General features: G+C 44.6%; 1 pseudogene; it reads left to right on the top strand.

The window, feature by feature from the left end:
* Positions 1-218: 218 nt before the first annotated feature.
* Positions 219-20,197, top strand: LOC101425329 (mediator of RNA polymerase II transcription subunit 13-like; annotated as a pseudogene).
* The last annotated feature ends 1,445 nt before the right edge of the window (positions 20,198-21,642 follow it).

A 21,642-nucleotide genomic window follows, 5' to 3' on the forward strand; every position in this document is an offset into this window, starting at 1 on the left:
GACAGAACACACAGCTAATGGACACAGAGAGCAGACAACTGTGGGGGGAGGAAAGGGGAGATAAATAAATTTAAAAATTAATCTTTTTTTTAAAAAAAAAGCAGACAAGCAAGACTCTGCAATGAGCAGACACTGCAATGAGCAGATGCAGCAACTAGCAGATGCTGCAATGAAGAGACGCTGCAAAAAGCAGATGCTGCAACCACCACAATGAGCAGATGTTGCAACCAGCAGATGACACAACCAGCGACAACCCAACCAGCATGGAGCGGAAGTGGCTCGAGCGGTTGGGCACTCGCCTCCCACACGGTAGGTCTTGGTACCTCCTAATGAAGATGAGCAGACAACAAGCAGACAGACAAGGGAGCCATCTTGGAGGGGGGATAATAATAATAAAACATGGAGGTGTGGCATAAAAAAAAAGTCAACACATTTCTGGTACTTTGCATCAGCAGCCCTTTGGCAAATTAAAACATCATCTTAACCATATAAAGTTTCCTGATATATGAACATATTTACCTCTTTTTAAATTTCTTTCAACAATGTCGTTTTCAGAATATAAGTTTTGAATTGCTAAATTTATTCCTATTTTATTATGTTATTGTAAATGGAATTGCTTTCTTTTTTGAATTGTTCATTTCTAGTGTAGAAATATAATTGATTTTTATATATTGATCTTGTATCCTACAACCTTGTTGAACTTACTACTTCTAAGAGTTTAATGTAAAAGCTATTGTCTCAATATCTGTACATCAGTTTCAGTAAATATAGTATGAATATGTAAAAAGATTATTGCTGTGGAGGGGAAAAGGGTTTTATGTTGGATAAGTGGGAGTACTGTATACTGCATATATGAATTACTGTGATCTAAAACTTTCGTGAAGATAAGCTTAATAATTAGGAAAAAAGAAAAAGAAAAAGAAAGGACATAGACATCGAGGAAAAGACAGAAGAAGTTGCCTTGCCAATTTGCATACAGGGCAACACTTACTGCAGTGATGGAAGGTAAAATATCAAAAACAAAGCTTTCGCATTTTTAAATTATTTGTTCATAGTTTTTTTTCGTGTGATGTCTGATTTTGTTTAGTAGGGTAATATTGGCCTCATACAATGAGTTGGAAAGTGTTTCCTTCTCTCTTTTTTGGAAGCATTATGAACAATTTGTGTCAATTCTACTTTAAATTTTTGGTAGAATTCACGTGTGAAGGAATTTAGACCTGCACTGTTCTTTGTGGGTAGTTTTTGATTATTAATTCAAATCTCTTGTACATCTATTTAGATTTTCTATTTCTTCTTGAGCCAGTTTCAGTAGTTTATGTCTTTGTAGGAATATGTCAATTTCACTCAAATTCTTTAATTTATGAACATAAATTAGTATTTTTGTTCTTAGTATTCCATTATAATCCTTTTGTTTCTGTGAGGTCAGTGGTAATGTGCCCATGGTTATTTCCCATTTTAATACTTTGAATGTTTGATTTTTTTTTTAGATTTTTTTTTCTCTCCCCTTCCCCCTTCCCCCAGCCCCCCTGCCCCCCCCGCCCCAGTTGTCTGTTCTCTGTGTCCATTTGCTGCGTGTTCTTCTTCTTTTTTTTTTTTTTTAATTTTTTATTGACTTTGTAATAATATTACATTAAAAATATATATGTGAGGTCCCATTCAACCCCATCCCACGTGTTCTTCTTTTTGTCTGCTTCTGTTGTTGTCAGCATCACAGGAATCTGTGTTTCTTTTTGTTGCATCATCTTGTTGTGTCAGCTCTCCAGGTGGGTGGCGCCATTCCTGGGCAGGCTGCACTTTCTTTCGTGCTGGGCGGCTCTCCTTACGTGGTGCACTCCTTGAGCGTGGGGCTCCCCTATGCGGGACAACCCTGCGTGGCACGGCACTCCTTGCGTGCATCAGCACTGTGCATGGGCCAGCTCCACACGGGTCAAGGAGGCCCAGGGTTTGAACGGCAGTCCTCCCATGTGGTAGACAGACGCCCTAACTACTGGGCCAAGTCTGCCACTCTGATGATTTTATTTTTGTCAATCTAGCTAAAGGTTTATAAATGTTATTGATCATTTCTAGGAAACAACTTTTGTTTTCACTGATTTTTTCCTATTGTTTTTCTATTTTCCACTGCATTATTTTCCCCTCAAATCTTTATTATTTCTTCCTTTATTATGGCTTTAGGTTTAGTTTGCTCTTCTTTTTCCATGTCGTAGGACTGAGAGGTTATTGATTTGAGATTGTTCTTTGGGTTTAATATAGGCATTTTTAGAGCTCATATTCCCTCTATACATTGCTTTAGCTGCACCCATTTGGATTTGGTATGCTGCATTATTTACATTCTTCTCTAAGATTTTTTTAAATTCCCTCATGATTTCTTCTTTGACCTATTTAGGAGTGTGTTATGTAATTTCCACATATTTGTAAGGTAACCAAATTTCTTTGTTATTGATTTCTATTTAATTTCATTTGGGCAGAGAACATACATTGCATTATTTCAGTTCTTTTAAATCTATTGAGGTTTTATGATGCAGCAGTTGGTCTATTCTGGAGAACCTTCCATGTATACTTGGAGAAGAATATATAGTTTGCTATTGTTTGCTGGAGTGTTTTATAAATGTCTGGGAGGTCTAATTTGTTTATAGTGTTGTTCAAGTCTTCTGTTTCTTTGTTCATCTTCTGCATAGTTGTTCCCTCATTATTGAAAGGGGGTATTGAAGTCTTCACTGGTATTTTTGAATTCCCCCTCTTTTCTGTCAGTTTTTGCTTCATGTATTTTGGTGCTCTGCTGTTAAGTACATATAGGATTTTAATTATTCTACCTTCCTGTTGGATTGACCCTCTTATAATCATATAATGTCTGCTATATATCTAGCAATATATTTCGTTTATTTATTTATTATTAGAAAAGTTGTGGGTTTACAGAGCAATCACACATAAAATATAGAATTCCCATATCCCACACTATTATTAACACATTGCATTGGTGTGGGACATTTGTTACAAATGATGAAAGAACATTTTTACAATTGTACTATTAACTATTGTCCATGGTTTAATTTAGGGCTCACTGTATTGTGCAATTTCATGGATTTTTTAAAAATTCTATTACTATATATACAACCTAAAACGTCCTCTTTTAACCACGTTCAGATATAAATTTCAGTGCTATTAACTAAGTCACAATATTCTGCTACCATCATCACCATCCATTACCAAAATATTACCATCATTCAAAATAGAAATGCTGCATATTTTAAGCTTTGACTTCCTACTCTTTATCCCCATCCAATCCCCTGGCAACATATATTTTAGATTCTGACTCTCAGTTTGCTTATTCTAATTATTTCATATTAGTGAGTTCATACAATATTTGTCCTTTTGTTTCTGGCTTATTTCACTCAATATGATGTCTTCAAGGCGCATCCATGTTGTCACATGTATCAAAACATCATTTCTTTTTACAGCTGAATAATATTACAGTGTATGTATAGACACATTTTGCTTATCATATATTTTGTTTTAAAGTCTATTTTGCTTGATATTAGTATAGCACTTCAGCTTTCTGATGGTTGCCATTTGCAATCATTTTACTTTTTCAATCATTTTACTTTTAATCTATGTATATCTTTGGCTCTAAAATGTGTTTCCTGTAGACAGCACATACTTGGATCTTATTTTGTTTTGTTTTTAAATCCTGTCTAACAACTTCTGCCTTTGATTGTTTAATCAATCAATGCATATTCTGCAAGGACGACAGGCACTAGAAGAGGGACTGCCCTAGTAACCCCAGGAGAAAACTCCAGGGGAAGCTGAGAGACCCAAATTCCAGATGCCTCAACCAGACGATGCACTGGACAGTGACCTAAAGGAAAGGGCCCAGGGACTCTGCTAGAAAAAAACACCACTTCTCTCAATCGCCTACCAAGAACTTCAGACGACAATACAAGAAAGTTGACTTTCTTGTTGATACAGGAACACATATACAGTATTAAATAAAAAACCTAAGGTACTGGGGCCAGGAATTGAACCTGGGACCTTGTATGTGAGAAGCCAGTGCTAAACCACTGAGCCACATTGGCGCCTCTGAGTTGGTTTTTTCATCTGTTTGCTTGTTGTTCGGTGTTTTGGTGGTTTTTTTGGGTTTGTTTTTAGGGGACACTGGGAACCGAACCCAGGACCTCCCATGTGGGAAGCAGGTGCTCAACTGCTCGAGCCACATCTGCTCCCCAATATGATTTCTAGCCAGTTACTATATCAGGAGTATCTGGTAAAAGTACAAATACGTCATTTTTGCAGCTGCTAGACTGCCTAAGTGGGAACAGAAATTTAAAGCATACTTTTCTGTATGTTCCAGAATGTCCAGTTTCCTTGCTGGGAAGATACCTGCTAACTAAATTAAATGCCCAGATAACCTTTACTCCAGATTAAACAGAAGCACCTCCAGGCCACCCTTGTGCGCTGCAAGCCACACCGCTGCTGCTGAGAGATAAGCAGATGACCCTACCCCAGAAGAAAGCTGTAGACAAGAGGTGTGGGCTAACAGAAAACCCAAATATGCAAAGATGGTAAAACTTATTTGAGTGAGACTCCAAAATCCAGATACTCTACATCACATTAAATACCCACTCAACCTAGAATCTAGAGAAGGAATTGCTCCATTAGTAGAGACAATTTTGAAATATCAATTAATCCTTTCAATCTCCATATAACACTCTAATATTACCAGTATGGAAGTCAGGCGCCCAAAACAAATGCAGTTTGTGGAAGATCTCCGAGATACTTACCAGATTGCAGAAGACGTTGTCCCAGTAGCTCCGAATCCATACTCTTTATTCATACATTACCTGGAGATCTCCGTTGGTTCATGGTCCTAGATTTGAAAGATCCCTTTTGCTGCATTCTGTTGACCTGGGATCTCAAGAACCTTCTGCGGGAAGCAGATGTGGCTGAAGTAATTGGGCTCCCGCCTACCACATGGGAGGTCTGCGGCTTGGTTCCCAGTGCCTCCTAAAGACAACAGCAAGCTGGTGCGATGGGCAGGTGCGGCAAGCTGACACAAGATGATGCAACAAGAGACAAAAGAAGAAAAACATAACGAGAGACACAAAAGAGTAGGGAGCAGAGGTTCCCAGTGCCTCCTGAAGAGGAGGAGCAGGACGGCGAGCTGGCTTGATGGTTGGTGTGGTGAGCTGACATGACAAGATGATGCACCAAGAGACACAAGAGGAAAAACATAATGAGAGACAAAACAAAGCAGGGAACAGAGGAGGAGTAAGCAATTAGGTTCCTCCCTCCCATGTTAGAGGTCCCCCATCCAGTTCCCAGGGCCTCCCAAAGAAAGAAGGAAGACGAACAGACACAGAAAGTGCAAACAGTGAGGGGGCGGGGAGAGATAAAATAAATCTTAAAAATTGTTTACTAAAAAAAAGGAACTGTTTGCTTTTGAATGAGAAGACCTCATTATTAACATAAACAACAAAATTGTTGGCCTGTTCTTCGACAAGGATTTAAGAAGGCTCCCACTATATTAGGAAAAGCATTAGCAGGAGATTTTAGGAAATTACAAGTATTATTATTACAGTATGCAGATGATATCTTAATTGCCAGTTGAAGCAAAAAATCATCACATAAGAACACTAAACACTGAATTTCCTCTTCAAAGAGAAAAGCTCAAATTTCACAAACCTCAGTAAAATATTTAGGCTTTCAATTATCTAAAGGAAAGAGAAATCTACTGCCAGATCAAAGAGAAGCTTTAGCCTGAGGAGTTAAGCCACTTAAAAAGAGGCAGCTTTCAGAATTCTTAGGAATGGCAGGATTCCGTTGAATTTGGATACCTAATTTAGGACCCATAGCAAAACCCTTACATGAAGCCTTGACAGGGTCTTGAACTACGGAATATAAAAATGCCTTCCAGAAAATAAAAAGAACTTTTAACAGCCCCAGCCCTAGGGCTTATGGACTCAAAAAAGCATTTTGACCTTTTTAGTCATGAAAAGGTAAGGAATTGGATTAGAGGTGCCTACTCAAAAATTAGAAATGCCAGACACCCAGTAGCCTATTTTTCTAAAGAACCACACAACACTACCCAAGGATACAAGTGTGTCTAAGGGCTGTAGCAGCCACTGGTGGCATTCTCACAGAAATGAAAAAATTCACTCTAGGACCACCCACCACTGTGCATAGCCCTCATCATGTACTGTCACTGTTAGAACAGAAAGGTGGATATCGGCTCACTGCTGGACAATTAGGTAAATATCGAACTTTTCTGCTAGATAATTCAAACATCACCCTAAAAACTTCTTCTAGTTTAATCCAGCTACCTTACTCCCAAGTGAAAAAGGGGAACGTGTACAAAATTGAATACACATAATCAATGAAGTTTATTCCAACCCTTAGAACATCCACATAGTGAGATGCACACTGATTAGGCAGCTTCAGGGACCCGGGAGTTGGAGAAGCTGGTTATGCAGTGATAACTATGCTAACAGTCCTGGATAGTGCGGCCCTCACACCAGGCACACCCACACAATGGGCAGAAGTTACTGCCCTCACCAGGGCTTTACATCTGGGAAAGGGACCATGAGTAGACATCTATCTATGCAGACTCTAAGTTCATGCTCATGGAGACATCTGGAGGGAAAAAGGACTCTTAACATCTGGGAAAAAAGAAATTAAACAGGGAAGCAGATGTGGCTCAACCGACTGGGCTCCCATCTATCATACGGGAGGTCCTAGGTTCACTTCCCAGGGCCTCCTTGTGAAGGCAGGTTGGCTCGCACCACGGAGAGCTGACAGCCGCAGAGAGCTGACGGCCGCGGAGAGCTGACGGCCTGTGCCTACATAGAGGTGGTGCAGCAAGATGATGCAACAAAGGGAGACAAGCAGACACAGAAGAACGCAGAGTGAATGGACATAGACAGCAGACAGCAAGCAAGCAGTGGGGAGGGGGGGAATAAATAAATAAATGTTTAAAAAAAAAGAAATTAAACATGCAAACATAGTCTTCCCTTATTAGAATCAGTAAAGTTACCTAAAGAAGTTGCCATAATATATTGCTACAGTCAGAAAGGAGAAATAAACTCTATTAAAGGTAATCAAATAGATTTAAAATCAAAAGCAGCCAAATTAAATCCTCCATCCTCATCATTAATATCTTTTATCTGATACTGGATATAAGACTAAAAATTGTTCTCAGTATTTACCCATGATCTATTGAGAGAAAATGAATGGGGCTTTGACTTAAAAAAAAACAGATGTCACTTCTCAATCAATTCTTCCACACAGAGGACCTGAGGAAGGATGGAGTTATAAAAAGATGAAGTAATCCTTATTCCTGATCACTTAACGGAAAGAGCTCTTACTTACATACATCAAAGCACTCATTATGGAAGAGATGCCACGTATCGGTGGCTGAAGAATTATATTAGAGGACCCAAAATGCAAAGAACCATTCATAAAATAATACAAAACTGTTTAAATTATGCTAAAAACAACCCAAAACCTGGGCCTCTGTCCCCAATAAAAGGAATTCAAGCAAGAAGCACAACATCAGGTGAGGAGCACTGGCAGGTGGACTTGACTGTTATGCCAAAAACATATGGAAATTATAATGATCTCCTATTTTTGTAGATATACGTACAGGATGGGTAGAAGGCTTTCCCTGCAGGAGTGAGCCTCAGAAGTAACTAAGGCACTCTTGAAGGAAATAGTCCCATGGATTGGACTCCCATTTTCAACACAAAATGATAATGGGGGGATTGTCTCATCAAAAATTTCACAGGAACTGTCAGGAGCACTGAACACACAGTGGAAACCGCGTGCCTTCTGGAGACCACAATCTACTGGGAAAACAGAGATGAATCACCCCTTGAAGAAAACAGCAGCTAACCTCTGTCAAGGAGACTAATCTTGCATGGATAAGTACTCCCAGTGATTTTGATGCAGGGAATGATAGCATCCAGAGGCAGGCTCCGAAACAGTATACGGGAGACCGTTCCTAAAGCAAGCGCACCTGGACTGAATAAGTCCAAGAGTTAGGAACTTCATGCGTTCCGTCACTAGAGGCACGTTAGAGGCAATTCACTACCACGCCTCAAGTCGGCTCACTTTCCCTACAGGTGTTCCCTTACGTCATTTAAGCCTGGGGACCGGTTTTGTTCTGTTTTTTTTTCAAGGAAATGTAAAAGTGTGCATCCAATATACGAGTTGGAATCTAAGGGGGAAGGTCCCTATGAAGTTTGTTTGTTTCTCAAATTTGTTATAATTTTATTAATCCTCTGGTGAAAAATCTGCACAATCACTGAAGAACGTTCACTTGTTCTGTTATCAATCTGTGGCTCACTTTTTGCTCACCAACATTGACCACTGCAGTCCCCTGAATTTCTTCATTCTGTTCTTGTGTTCTTTTCACTGGTTTTCTTGAGGTCTTTTTCTTCTTATACAAACCATGTCTTGCAGGTCTTTGTTTGGGTTCATTTTTCTTTGCATAATCCAAGGAATCATAAATCATGCCAAAGCCAGTTGTCTTGCCACCACCAAAGCGGGTTCTGAATCCAAATACAAAGATGACATCAGGTGTGGTCTTGTACATTTTGGCTAGTGTATTAGTCAGCCAAAAGGGGTGCTAAAGCAAAGTACCAGAAATCTGTTGGCTTTTATAAAGGGTATTTATTTGGGGTAGAAGCTCACAGTCACAAGGCCCTCAGGAGTCCAAGTCAAGTTTCCATAAGAGGTACTTTCTCACCGAAAGTCATTTGCCACGTGTTGAAGCAAAATGGCAGGCAATGCCTGCAAGAGTTCAGCCTTCCTTTTTCCTCTTACGGCTCCGTGGCCCCAGCTCCTTCCAATCTAAGGTGTGGGCTGGCATAAGGCTCATCTCTCAGGGCTTCTCAGCTACTCCCTTCTCTTCAGCTACAAACTATCAGGCTCATCTCTCTTTCTGGGGCTTCTGCCCTGTCTACGGAGCGGTCTCTCTCCCTTTGTGCTCTTCTCTGTATAGCTACTTCCATGTTCTTGATTGAGCCTCTGCTTCTATGGCCCATCAAAGGGGCGGGGACTCAACCCTGTATGCCTTAATGATGTGGTTGAATCAAAGCCTGATCGTAACATAATTTAATCAAAGACATCCCAGCTGAATCTAATACAATCAAAGGGTATCGTGTCCAGAGGAACAGACCAGTTTTCAAGCATAATCAATATCTCTTTTTGGAACTCATAAGTAATATCAAACTGCCACAGCTAGTTTTTCCCAAATTTCTGTCTTAGGTACTGTTGCCTTCTCAGGGTGAAGGACATGGATGACCATTTGTTTCCGCTGAAGTAGTCTGTTGGTTGTGAACTTCCTGGTCCAGATAATTACAGTGTCAGTCATGATTGTGGGTGATCTTCAGAAAGCCAGGAAGGGGGAAACGGATATGACTCAAGCTGTTGGGCACCCACCTACCACACGGGAGGTCCCAATTTGGTTCCCGGTGCTTCCTAAAGAAGATGAGCAAGACAGCGAGCTGATGCGATGGGCTGGCGCAGCAAGCTGATGCACCAAGATGACTCAATGAAGAGACACAGTGAGGAAACACAACGAGAGGCACAACAAACAGGGAGCGGATGTGGCTCAGGCAATTGGGCACCTCCCACATGGGAGGTCCTGGGTTTGGTTCGGTACCTCCTAAAAAGAAGACCAACAGACAGGGAGTGCGAGCAATGGGGGAGAGGGGGAAAATAAATAAATAATTTTTTAAAAACAAGGGAAGAAAACAAACCAGGGAAGAAAACAGTGCCCACTCTGCACCAACCAATCATATCAACATGCATGGGAGGACTCCAGGCAGGGCTGGAGGGGGCGTGGGGCCCGGGCCCCCAGGAGGTTGTTTTGTTGTTGTTTTTTTTAAAGATTTATTTATTATTTATTTCTCTCCCCTCCCTCCCCCACCCTGGTTGTCTGTTCTGTGTGTCTACTTGCTGCGTCTTCTTTGTCTGCTTCTGTTGTTGTCAGCGGCACGGGATTCTGCGTTTCTTTTTGCTGCGTCATCTTGTGTCATTTCTCCATGTGGGCGGCGACATTCTTAGGCAGGCTGCACTTTCCTTCGTGTTGGGCGGCTCTCCTTATGGGGTGCACTCCTTGGGCGTGGGGCTCCCCTATGCAGGGACACCCCTGGGGGGCATGGCACTCCTTGCGTGCATCAGCACTGCGCATGGGCCAGCTCCACACGGGTCAAGGAGGCCTGGGGTTTGAACCGCGGACCTCCCATGTGGTAGGCGGACGCCCTAACCACTGGGCCAAGTCTGCTGCCACCCAGGTTTTATTAACCACTCACTCCTCTGTCAAATTGGTGGGTATGAAACCATAGATACACCATAGTAGGATAAAAAAAGCACCCTCCAACCTAGGGGTCCTCCAACAAGGGGTCCATGAGCTTGAATTGAAATTCAAAAAACATGATTCTTGTGTGGACATGTAGGTGTGGGTGTGGCACATTTATTAAATAATGTACAGTACAGTGTGGACTTAGTAAGGGGGCCATGGTTTTCACCTGACTGGAACAAAAAAGGTTAAGAGGGAAGCAGACTTGGCCCAATGGATAGGGCATATGCCTACCACAAGGGAGGTCCACAGTTCAGACCCCGGGCCTCCTTGACCCGTGTGCAGCTGGCCCATGTGCAATGCTGATGCGCGCAAGGAGTGCCGTGCCATGCAGGAGTGTTCCCCGCATAGGGGAGCCCCATGCGCAAGGAGTGCGCCCGTAAGGAGAGCCGCCCAGCGCAAAATAAAGTGCAGCCTGCCCAGGAATGGCGCCGCACACACGGAGAACTGACACAAGATGCCGCGACAAAGAGAAACAGATTCCCATTCCGCTGCCAACAGAAGCGGACAAAGAAGACGCAGCAAATAGACACAGGCAACAAACAACTGGGGGAGGAGGGGAGAGAAATAAATAAATAAATACATTTTTTTAAAAAAATAAATAAATAAAATGAAATACATCTTCAGGGGAGCAGATGTGACTCGAGTGGTTGAGCACCTGCTTCCCTCATAGGAGGTCCTGGGTTTGATCCTTGGTGACTCCTGAAAAAAAACAACAACAAACAAACAAAAGAGAAAACCAACTCAGGGGCGCCAACGTCCTGGGACCTCAAGAAAACAAACAGCAACAACAAAACAAAACATCTTCAGGAGAACAGATAAGAAATGAGAGTTATTAGAGCATTTATTTTTGCTTAAGTATTTTTAAGTACATCCAAAACTTTAACAGACACTTGCATTGCCTAAAGAGTGGAAAACTTTCACTTGTAATCAAGAGATAGATTACCGTGTAAAATTATCAGGCTCTTACCAACAAGTATTTATATTGTTTTCTATGCCTGCTATGGTAGAGACCAAGGAACTGACATATTATCAAATGCTAATTTCTTTTGCAATGGGCACACTTTTGTGCACATTCTGAGAATCGATCATATTGTTGGGTGTGTGGCCAGTTACCCACATCTAGTGTTTCTGGGTTACCCTGATGGATAGCACCCCTCCAGGGACTACCTGGAAAGAGCTAAGACAATTGATCAAAGTGATGCAAAAACAGAAGGAACCCTTGGTGCCACAGACATAACTAGTGCAGATCCAAAGAAATGGCCAATTAACTTGGAAACCCCAGGACATCAAATTTCTTTTTCCTGTAGTATGACAATAGAAAGAGTCAGTCAATATGCAAATAGTTTAGACAACAAGGCTTCACATCTAACTATTAGAGGAAAAAGAGGGGCATTTACACTCGGGAGACTAAGCCAGACAGCCCCTCTCTGTTAGGAACAAAGAAACCACTCTCAGGAAGATAACCCTTTACTACCAGAAAAATGGGATGGTTGCCTCCAGAGCAGTGTCTCCAAACCACAGTATTCAAGAGAGTGACTGGTTTAATGGGCCTGCTGGGTGGCTACAAATAGAACTCAGTGGTTATGTGGCACCAACATATGGCCCTGGCTGTCCTCAGGCTGGACAGGCAGATGTACTATAGGATTACCCTGGGCTCAAGGAAGTATTCAAAAAACTTTACCAAGAGGAGCAAATCTATCTTTATTAAGAGCTCGAAGGGCCAGATCAGTACTTCATGGGTACAGTCACCTAGCAGCTATATTTCTGCCATCTGTATGCACAGAGGATGCCATAGTTAGCATAAAAGCTTTGAACAGGGAAGCAGACTTGGCCCAGTGGTTAGGGCATCCGTCCACCACATGAGAGGTCCGCGGTTCAAGCCCCAGGCCTCCTTGACCCATGTGGAGCTGGCCCATGCGCAGTGCTGATGCACGCAAGGAGTGCCGTGCCACGCAGGGGTGTCCCCGCATAGGGGAGCCCCACGCACAAGGAGTGCGCCCCGTAAGGAGAGCCACCCAGCATGAAAAGAAAATTCAGCCTGGCCAGGAATGGTGCCACACACATGGAGAGCTGACACAACAAGATGATGCAACAAAAAGAAATACAGATTCCCTTGCCGCTGACAACAACAGAAGCGGACAAAGAAGACGAGCAAATAAACACAGAGAACAGACAACTGGGGCGGGGGTGGGAGGAAGGGAAGGGAAATAAATAAAAAATTAAATCTTAAAAAAAAAGCTTTGAACAATTTTATATAACTTGCTTTAAATGATAGCCTCAACAGCATCTCTCTCTTAAATATTGAAATGACTTTAATATCTATAGCAGTACTAGAAAACTGAATGGCTTTAGACAGCTTGACAGCTTCACCAGGAGGAACATGTGCTATAATAAAAACTGAATGTTGTAACTCTATGTCCAATGAAACTGATAATGTAACTAAAATATTAGAACATACAGAAAGTCAGGCTAATGCAAAAGATGCTGGACCCCTTCCTTGGGCGTCCTTGACTCATTCAGCTGGCTTCCCACAGGAACAGATCATGGTTTCAATCAACATTACAAGCAGGACGAATGATATTACTACTAGGAATTGCAAGCATACTGTGACAGTTTGAAGTTCTTTTATGAATCCCAAAAAGAAAAAGATGATGTTTTTTAACTAAGCCATTGCTGGGTGTGAGACCCTTCTAACTGCACCACGTTAAGTGAGGTGTGCACCAGCTTGGGTCTCCACCTCTTGCTGGGTCTGATATCAACGGAGGCACAGAGACACACAGAGAAAGGAAGTCACCGTTCTTGACCCTGCCATGTGAGAGAGGATTCAGGGCCACGGTCAGCTGAAGCTTAACCACGAAGCCCCCAGGAGGCTGGGCCCACAGAGCCACTCAAAGCTGAGACAAGACCAGGCTGAGAAGCTGAGCCCTGCCGTACGCCTGACGGCCAGGTGGCAAGACACCAGGATCGACAGCAGCTGATTTGGGGGAGGAAACATCTCCGATGGTGCCTTCATTTGGACATTTCATGGATTCAGAACTGTAAGCTTTTACCCAAAATAAAATTCCCATTATAAAATCCAACCCATTTCTGGCACTTTGCATTGGCAGCCCTGTGGCAAATTAAGACTGTAGTACTAGAGAAATAAAGTATAGCTTAAATATTAAGGCATTGTACTGTACCTCATAACGTTAGAAAAATTCAGTGACTCTTGATCACAAGCACACAGAGCTACAGACTAACCATGAACCAGATTTAGCTTCACCAAAAATGTATAACTATGCATTTCCTCACTCATTATCTTTACTTGCATTTGTCCATTATCTGTACCTTCCCATCCATATCACCCCCCCTCCTTATCACCCCAAGATTACCTGACCCCAGGTACCATGCATATTTTAAGATTAAATGAGAAAGCAAAAACTAATTTTCCAGAACCGTCTTAGAAATGTCACCTAATGAGGCAGGTTAGCCTAGGGAAAGGAGGAAGACAAGTCACAGCTGAGACCTGGCAGAGAACACAGTCACAAGACCCCGCCTGGACAGCCCGAGGGAAGGCCACTGCAAGAGCAAAGCCAGAAAGACCCCCAAGACCCTGCCCATGAGGTCCCATTTGGAACCGCCCCCACACCCCGGATAAATCCAAACAGGCTTCCCCTTGGTGCCGGAAAACTCCAACCAACAGGCCTCACTGGTCGCCTGAGAGCTACCAGGGTGCAACCAATCAAAAGAGCAAACAGCCGGGGCCCACCCACCACTAGGAAAGGGGAGGAGGGAAGGACGGCTTAATAAAATCAAGCCCTCGGCCCCAGAGGCTCCTCTTTGCGGGAGGTCACCCACATTCACGTCTGGGTGTGTACTTCTCTTTTCTCCCATTTCTCAATAAGCTCTTTTTACTGGCCTAAGTAAACTGGCATGTTCTTAAATTCTTTTATGTGACACAGCTAAGAACCTAACAGAATCCAGCATCTTCTGATGTCACTAATAATTAACTTTCTTTATTTCAACTGGTATAAAATCTGTGAGGAAAACCCCTAACGGAGGGAAGCGGACTTGGCCCAATAGATAGGGCATCCACCTACCACATGGGAGGTCCGCGGTTCAAACCCTGGGCCTCCTTGACCCGTGTGGAGCTGGCCCATGCGCAGTGCTGATACGTGCAAGGAGTGCCATGCCATGCAGGGGTGTCACCCACGTAGGGGAGCCCCACGCACAAGGAGTGCGCCCTGTAAGGAGAGCCGCCCAAGAAATGTGCAGCCTGCCCAAGAATGGCACCGCACACACGGAGAGTTAACACAGCAAGATGACGCAACAAAAAGAAACACAGATTCCCGGTGCTGCTGATAAGGATGGACACGGTCACAGAAGAACACGCAGCAAAAGGACACAGAGAGTAGACAACTGGGGGGTGGAGGAGAGAGAAAAAAAAAAAAAAAAAAAAACCCTAATGGAAAGGCTCATTTGAGACTGTACATCCCCAGTCTCCCACTGGCAAATAAAGCTACTTTTCAAGAAAGAATCCCTGAAAAAGAATAAGTCAGAGGGTGGATTTGGTACCAAGGATGTCACTACACCAGGTCATTCCACACTGGTGCCTGATGGGAAAAATTTCATGTCTATTTTCAGTTCTGCTACAGAACAGACGTCCAGCAGGATAACACTGCTGGCAGAGCTGGGTCCAGCAGCCTTACACAGGTGACAGATTTGGCACCTTCCCTGCATGACTCACACAGCATCTTGGATAATTCTGATAATTCTGACGAACTTGGGTCTGTGTCACCTGCGGTGCACTCATCAAAGATGCCTACGGTTGAAATAGACCGACCTCTTGGCAAAGTTGGAGAAGTACTATTCCTTCCTCACCAACAGCTGCAGACCTTCCAAGGATGCCCCCTGCTCCTCCATCTTTGGAACAGCACCCTGCTTTTTCTCCTGTGATGAATTACAAAGATGGAATCAGTTCAGAGACTGTGACAGCCTTAGGCACGATGGAGAGCCCTATGGTCAGCACAGCTTCAACACAGCTCTGAGTTCAAAACAGAAGTAGAAGATGCAAGATGGGTTAGGAAGTCTCAAGCCAGAGGAAGTAAAGGACCTTTTACATGTGCACAAAGTTCCAACCTTTCAGCCTGCTGTGCGTCCTCAAGGTTTGCTCTGCTGAAGATGTTGCCGAGCCAGTGTGTGCTGCCTCTGAAGATGCCGGGCTGTTACGGCCTTCGTGGGTCACTCCTCCTAGAATCCACAACTGCCCCTGCCACCTGCAGCCACTCTCACTAGTGATGGCCAGTTGTAGCCATGGCGACATTACTGATGTGCCTGGTGCCGGAAGCCCAGCAGATCAGCCTGTCTGAACACCCCGCGATGAACACACGGTGACACCGCGCCGTGCTGCCCCAGCCAGCAACCTTGGGGCAGGAGTCTTGCCATCTCCAGCCACCCCTCACTTCTCTGTCCCTGCACCATGAACCCCCAGGACCTCCAGAGCTGCCAGAGGTAGAGTCACGGCCAGCGGTCAAGGGTGTGTTAAATATGACAGCACCGACTGGGGTCACCAGCCTCTCCCCCTCAACTGCGTGACCTCTTCACTCTGTGGAGCCAGCCACCGTGCAGCCCATGTCTGAAGTCTGTCACCTTGATTCTCTCAAATTCTGAGATGAATATTTATAAAGACAGAAACTTTGACAGCTGCTGCATCTGTGTCTGCAACATGAATACCAAAGGGGCAGATGTCGGGCTTTATATCCCAGATCTTCCAATAAGGGTCTGTAGGCTGCACCTGTGGGTTTAGTGTAATTATGAATCACAAAATTGGCTACAATTTGGGACTCTTCCTTGAAGATGAGTTGGCTATTTTGGGGAAGAATTCTGATATTCGTCAGGCAGCAGAGAGGCAATTAATGATGCAGACTACCTTCCTTCTTCAACTAGAGGGAGCCCGAAAATCCCAGGAGCCACCTATGAACCTTCTCCTCCTCCTCCAGAATCAGCATAGCCAACGTTTGGCTTCCCTGTTTCCTGGACTACATTTTCCGTAACAACCGCCTGACTGTGGCTTGTGTAAGCTGGAGTTATGACCGGGTGCGAGCAGATGATGATTACTGGATAGAATGCTTACATGCAGTATGTGGATAATCCCACTGGTGGAAAAGTGGTTGAAGCTCTGGTCAGAAGTGCCACTGTGTACTCTTGGCCCCATAGCAACATGCTGACCATCAGCATGCTCTCCTCCCAAGATGTTGTCCCTGCAGGCATTTCTCCAAGATGCCATCCAAAAGAAGCGTACAGGCAGGACTTTGGAGAATATCCAGCATTTACAGGGACTGCTCACCTGGCAGCAGTTCCACAATAGCAGGACGCAGAACCCATGGTTCAGAAGACTCTCCTGCCCTGTGGCAGGCTACAAGGACTTCCCCACCACCTCGCCATTCTCCTGGCCATTTTGGGAGGCTCTTGTGGGACCCATACGGGGGCCATCGTGTTGTTGCCTATATTGTGGTGTCCAAAAATGAGGCCAAAACTTTCTTCAGGGACCTGAGTGCTGTAAATAAGATGTGTAGGCTTGGGCAGCACAAACCCATCTGCAAAGTGCTACGAGATGGGATCATGCACGTGGGAAAGACCACGGCACAGAAGCTGACAGGTGAGCTTGCGAGGGGATGGTTCAGCCAGGCTTGGAGCAAGAGGAGAATGACAATCATTCCAGACTCAAACTTTATGTGCAAGCTTGCCGCCATCACTGGCACCCATGCAGCCAGTCTGCAGCTCGACAGCAGCCGGCTCAGACCCCAGCAGCAGCAGCACAGGGAAAGGCTACACCTGGGAATGCTGGGCCTTTAGCTGCAAATTCAGGATCAGCAGCTCCCCCAGCTGGCAGTGCATTTACTCCCACCTCCAGCAGTGGTTCTACGGACCCTGCAGGCAGCAGTTCCGTGCCTGGCTCCTCTGTGCTACGGGTCTCCTCGTCTAAACCCTGCTGCTGGTATTAACCAGATAAGCACTAGCTCTTCCTCAGGATCCAGTGGTAGTGATGGAGGGCAGAACCCCAGCACGGGGGCTGTTCACAGGCAGAACACAAGGGAACAGGGGCTGTGGCGGAGGAACTGAGCCTGGGCAGAGCTCCTCTCACCCTTGCAGGATGGATAAGAAAGCATTACAGAAAGAGAAAGAAGGGGAATCCCCACCCAGCCTGACTCTCCAGAGAGCCTACCGCCCAGCTGCTGTCATTTACATGGAGGCCCATTCACTTGCACTGCAGAGTTTCACTTCTGGAAACTGGCTCTTGAGCTTGACGTGCTGCTAACCAGAGAAGCTGGATAATTTACCTGAGCATATGAGAAATTCTTTCATCTGCAGTCTGTGCCTTGCCAGGACGTGCTGCAGACAACGCAGGATTAACAAGTGTTCTATGCTCAGCACTTGAGGTCCATGGCACATTCAGTGTTCTGCCAGTGCAGGTGGCTTCTGCTCCAAAGACACGGTAAATGTGAGGTGACCCTCAAGAGCCCCGAGCAGCCCAGCACAGTCCAGCTGTACTCTCCTCCCTTTACTTTGGCCCCAATCAAAGACAAGCAGGTGGAGCTGGGAGAGACATGTGGTGAGGTGAGCGAGAAACACAACATGCTCTTCGTGGGCTGTTGTCTGTGCCATGGCCAGCACTGGCTTTTAGCTTCCTGCACTGACCTCCATGGGCAATTAAATAAACATTGTAAATATTGCTTCATGAAACAGATCACGGAGAAGTAAAGTATCTGCACATAGAACTGGATGGCAGTCAGAAGAACATATAGCGAATGGACACAGAGAGCAGACAACTGGGGGTGGGGGAGGATAAATAAAAAAATAAGGGAAACGGACTTTGGCCCAGTGGTTAGGGCGTCCGTCTACCACATGGGAGGTCCGCGGTTCAAACCCCAGGCCTCCTTGACCCGTGTGGAGCTGGCCCATGCGCAGTGCTGATGCACGCAAGGAGTGCCCTGCCACACAGGGGTGTCCCCCGCATAGGGGAGCCCCACGCGCAAGGAGTGCACCCATAAGGAGAGCCGCCCAGCACGAAGGAGGGAGCAGCCTGCCGAGGAATGGCGCTACCCACACTTCCCATGCCGCTGACGACAACAGAAGCGGACAAAGAAACAAGACGCAGCAAAAAGACACAGAAAACAGACAACCGGGGGAGGGGAGGGGAAGGGAATTAAATAAATAAAAATAAATCTTTAAAAATAAATAAATAAATAAATCTTTAAAAAAAAAAAAAAACGGATGGCAGAAGTTATGGGAATGGTGCCTAGGATTGTTTAAAGGACATCTCTACCCTGGAGAGTTGTAATTGGGCAACTTGGGCATCTTGGCCATGGAGAACTTAAAGATTGGGGTATCCTCCTTGGAGAATGGTTGATGGATGTAGGATGACCAAACACCTAAACATAACTTGTTTCTCTCCCTGTTGCTAGATACAAAGGAAAGAATTAATGTAAATTAGAAGGTAATGAGATGCAACCCTCTCTTTGTGCCAAATTCCGATTCCTGTGGTTGAGAGTATCCTATTGAAACAATGAAGTATGAAAACCAGCTTCAATTGGTTGGCTGGACCTGCGCAGAAGAAGCCCCTTGCTGTCCTCATTTCAATTTGCTTAATTAGCATAATGAAATTCCCACCCAGGGGTGGAGTCATCCACCCATTTTTCGATTATGCAGTGTGCATACAAGCGTGATTTCCTGAACATGCTAATCATACAATTATATAACCAGCTATGCGTGTTCATCCACATACCTAAAAGCTAATGCATAATCAGAACAAATGCTAACAAGTAACTTAGATATTTAAGCAAGAGTGAAACCCCAGCACAGGGAGTCAGGTCTGAGTGGTGTTAGACCGACCTTGGCTCCTGTCTGCAGACATAATAAATGTAAGTTCTGCCTATCTCTGGTGTTAGGGTTATTTTTCTCTACATCTCTGTTATTCCCAAAGGCCCAGCTTTGGGGCCTAACGTGTTCACCACAGACAATCAGCAAACAGCTCCAGGAAGTGTGCCGGGCATGTGGACTCTCCTTCAACCCTCAGTGCCTGCTGGTTGCCATGGAGCCCCAGGGGTCCTCTGTAGTGGTGCCAGATGCTGTCACTCTGGGCTCCGGTTTTGGCTGAAGTTCTGCACTGAACAAGCAGTCACCCCAGCTGAACACACCTCAAGATGCTTCTTGTACACGTATCTTGGTGTTGCAGAGTCATCAGCCATCCAAGTGGTTCCAGCCAACTATCCTAATGACGATGGGTTTTGCCCAAACAATGATGATATGTTTGTTGACCTTCCATTCCCAGGTGATACGGACAATGAAATTGGCATATTACCAACTGGAAACCACCACTCATCCCTCACCTCCTCCCCAGTTCCCTCCCCAGGCTCTCCTGAAATTGGGGTGGGCTCTCATTTTCAGCATAATCGGAGCCAGGGTGAGTGTCTTCTTTCTAGAGAAGCACCAGAGGAATGAAAACAACCTCTTGCCCCTGGGTATTTTGTTTCAACTGCCAAAGCTGGGAATCTCCCCCAGTGGTTTTGGTCATCCTGTCCAGGAGCTCACAACCAGCGCCCCCTCTTCCTAAAGGCTCCACTGCATCACCACATTTCTGTAGCACCGACAGACAAACTTCTCCCTGCACGGAATTCTCAAAGGGTTCCACCTCCTCTCAACTCCAAAACCACTTCTGACGTTTTACAGTCTGTTTTGGAGCAGTCTAATGCTCTGTCCTGGCCTGCATCCAGTCCGGCCACCCAGGACCGGACATCCTGCTTTCCTGTTCACTCTGTGGTGCTTTCTCAGTTGTTCAAGGCCGTCATGAATATACTTTAACTGGACAGCGTTTGCTCTCTCTGGCTCAGTTCCTTCTCCCTCAGTTCCAGGAACCTGCTACACTCGGCAAATTCCCCACTTCCTTTCCTTGAGCCCACTCTCCACAGTCCTGCACTGAGACTGCTTCTCAGCAGACACGTGTCAAATCTGCAGTGTTTGTTACCAGAGTGGCTGCCTGACACTTCTCTCATGGACTGGAAACCTGGAAGGTCACAAGCAGTGACTTTCAGCCAGTGTGTGGCATGTGCAGCCCAAGTCACTGGTCCATAGGAAGTATTTTTGTTGTTGGTTTTTAAAAGTGAAACAGAAGGGCCACAGGATCCTTCTGCACAGAGTCTGTGTCTTCAGTCTCTGTTTAAACCAGGGCCGTTTAGCCCTATGGGTGAAACCCTCTGGTTGTTGGTGTATGGCCTGTGGTTCACCTGAACTCCACAATCTGGAACTTTTTCTTTTTAAGGAGGTACTGGGGATTGAACCCAGGACCTCGCACGTGGGAAGCAGGTGCCCAGCCACCGAGCTACATCTGTTCCCCATGAGAGCTGGTTTTTTCATTTGTTTTTGAGGCACTAGGGATCGACCCAGGACCTCGCACGTGGGAAGCAGGCACTCAACCACCGAGCTACATCTGCCCCGTAATCTGGGACTTTTGAAAAATAAGAGCCAGCTCAAGCACCTGATTTTGTAGCGGGGTTCTTGTCTCCCCAATCTCCTGTACCTAGGTTGGCATGACTGCTTTGGCTGACTACATACCTGAGTGTAGATGGGAAAGGTCTGGAGACATCTCAATTTTGTTCATTTATTTTAAGGTGTTTTGTCATATGGGTTTTTGTGACTTTAATTTTAATTCTCAGGGACCAGGTAAGGAAACTGAAACCCAACTGAGATCCACCATAGGATTTTTTTTTTACTATAATAATACTGCTACCCTAGAAGCCAGAGAAGGAGTGAAGACAAATTGGGGAGATTATGCCTAAAAAGTAATATATTCAAAACCATTCAGCAGTAGATTTTGTTAAGAACAAACTCAGTTTTTAAAATTCTGCCATATTCCTTATTACTAGTGGCCAACAATTCATGAAGGATATTTTTATACAGAGAGCAGTCCAGCTCAACCCAGAGCCATAGAAGCAAATCCCTTTCTTAGTTCTATACAGCCACAAGGGCAATATATCTTTCAGTGAATTCTTACTGAAAGCCACGTCCTTCCTCCCTTAGACAAAAAGGGATTCATGTACGTATCACAATCGAAAGCTCATAAATCAGTTATAAATACGGTAAACTTTTTCTGAACCATAAGAATATTATTTCTAAGAAATATTATAACTTACCATTAAATTAGTACTTGAAGATAAGCCTTCGTGGTAGGACTTCTTTTTTTTAATGCCTTTTTGAAACACTGATGACTAACTGGAGTGTTTTATGACTCCTCATTCCAAGCCCGAGGT

The sequence above is a fragment of the Dasypus novemcinctus genome, chromosome 19 (assembly GCF_030445035.2).
Source record: "Dasypus novemcinctus isolate mDasNov1 chromosome 19, mDasNov1.1.hap2, whole genome shotgun sequence".
Taxonomy (NCBI): domain Eukaryota; kingdom Metazoa; phylum Chordata; class Mammalia; order Cingulata; family Dasypodidae; genus Dasypus; species Dasypus novemcinctus.